Below are 2,342 nucleotides of genomic sequence, written 5' to 3'. Positions count from 1 at the left end.
CTGTACTTTTCCAAAAGTGGGTGAAGATTTTATTAACCTTATATGAGTTCAGCCACCATAACAGGCTAATGACACTTGTTTTTTCCCTTTCCTTTCTTGCTATCACAGTAGATAACCACTTAAGGTAGAGTCTGTTTAACACCAGGCATTCATAACCAAACCTGTCAGCCACTCCAGATTGGTAATTTTTTTTTTCTCCTAGGTGAGGTGCTCTTAGAGGAGTGTAAAAAGAAAGGGTAAAAAGAAAGCAGCATAGAATAAAGTTTCCAACAGTAAAGGTGAAGTTACTGTGCTGTTTGAAGCTATAGACTATTGAATAGTGACCATTTTTTTGTGAATGGAATTGATTTAGTGCCAATTAAATCTGAAAAAAAATGAGCCACCTCTCTTCCAACCTCTTTAGACTATGAGCACCCCTGTGGGACAGAGATTGTGTCTGATCTGATGACCTTGCATTAGCACACATTAAGTGCTTAATAAATACCAAAATTATTCATGAATTGACTACATCTAATTTATATTTAAATGGGAAGGCACGAGAAGCAATGTGGCCTAGTGGCCTACATTCCAATTCCAGCCCTATTAGTGAACTTGGGCCAGACATTTGACCTCTCTGCGTCTCAATTTCCTCGTCTTTAGAACAGGGTTACCTTTTCAGGGTCACACCTGGAGAGTTTCCAGTACTCTTCCAGTCTTGGCTATGGGAGGGAGAGTCAAGCAGAGGCCTACCCGTTCCATTCCTAGCTTGGCCAGTGGCTAGCTAGTGGAAGACAATCTGCTACAAGTCAAAACTCCCCTGTGCTGGGCAGTAGCAGCTTGAGAGAGAATTGAGAGTGGAGATTCAAGTTGACTGTGTGGAAGAAGGTGATGGTCAACCGCTTCTGTATTTTTATGAAGAAAACTCTGTGGATACACTACCAGAATGATTGTGGATGGAGGCGGGATGTTCTTGGAGAAATGTGTCCATGCAGTCACTATGGGTTGGAAATGACTCAACAGCATAAGACCAGACAAGACTGTGAGCTCCTAGCACTGGGATGAGAGTATCTGGAACTGGCCACACCTCAGCTCCATTATAAGAAAATGCCCCAGGTGTTCGTGGGTGATGGAACCCACCTCTGTTCTCTGCTGACCCTCTAGTTCACAGCAGTTGCAGCCCTGCCTCTCCTATTTTACTCTACCCCAAGGCCCTAAGTTTCATGCCCTGAATTTTCAGTAGCCAGTCAGTCAGTCAATCCCATTTATTGAGCACTTACCATGTGCAGAGAACAGTACTATGCACTTGGGAAAGTACAATATAATAAACAGATGCATTCCCTGCCCACAATGAGCTTACAGTCTAGCGTGGGAGACAGACATTAATAAAAATAAATGAACAGATTACAAATATGTACATAAATGCTCTGGGGCTGGCCAGCTGGCTACACCCCTCTCTCAGAAAGCAGGTTCACTTCCAGAGTATCGGGGGTCACTGGTATTCCCACTAGAAATATTTCTTACACTTGGCAATGCCCATTCATTCATTCTATTGTATTTACTGAGCACTTACTGAGTGCAAAGCACTGTTTGGGACACCTGCCTACAACGAGCTCACAGTCTAGAGCATTTGGGACAAGGGTTGTGTCTGATCTGACTAGATATCTATTCCGCTGACTAGCACAGTCCTTAGTACATAAATAAGCACATAACAAATACAAAAGTAATGCTGTTATTATTAGGGTCTGGATTTCTATTTGGGATCCAATCAATCAATAGTGTCTTTTGAGTGACTATTGTGTATAGAAAATTGTATACAGTGCTCAGTGATTGTGGATTTAGCACTTGGAAGAGGAAATAATCATACCATAAATTTCAAGCCAATGGAAAAAGAAACTGATGAAAACCGATGGCTACTCCTCCTGTCCATCTTACATCCAGCACTTAGAATGGTGCTTGGCACATAATAAGCGCTTAACAAATACCATCATCATCATAAGGATTTTTTCCTTACAGAATCTAGGATGGTGAAAATGATGACGATACTCATGCCCTTTGTATGGCCTGGTAGATCATTCCTTCCACAGTTGGTTAGGCTAGGCAGGCTCGCAACCATAAACATTAATTATTAAGGTTCTTCTGCTTGCTTAGGTGTTAAGGAGGTCAATGCCCTCTGTGAAATATTAACAATTAGGTGAAGAAGACAGAAGCCCTGGAGTCTAACTTTTACAGTTGGCTCACTCACTCTCATCTCCTGTAGCAGAAAGAGAAAGGGGATAGAGATGATGAAGAAGGTGGAAAGAGAGGTGAATACCGTACAGCTTACGAATCTGATGATTTAATTACTAAGTTTATGAGAATGAATG

At 41.8% G+C, this 2,342-nt stretch overlaps 1 non-coding gene across 1 annotated transcript; it reads left to right on the top strand.

The window, feature by feature from the left end:
• The first annotated feature begins 648 nt into the window (after positions 1-648).
• Positions 649-786, top strand: LOC119927655. The gene has a single exon (XR_005450637.1). It is a non-coding gene; the product is annotated as a small nucleolar RNA SNORA7 (small nucleolar RNA).
• The last annotated feature ends 1,556 nt before the right edge of the window (positions 787-2,342 follow it).

Source organism: Tachyglossus aculeatus, chromosome 4, assembly GCF_015852505.1.
Source record: "Tachyglossus aculeatus isolate mTacAcu1 chromosome 4, mTacAcu1.pri, whole genome shotgun sequence".
Taxonomy (NCBI): Eukaryota; Metazoa; Chordata; class Mammalia; order Monotremata; family Tachyglossidae; genus Tachyglossus; species Tachyglossus aculeatus.
This window is presented reverse-complemented; position numbering and strand designations above follow the sequence as displayed.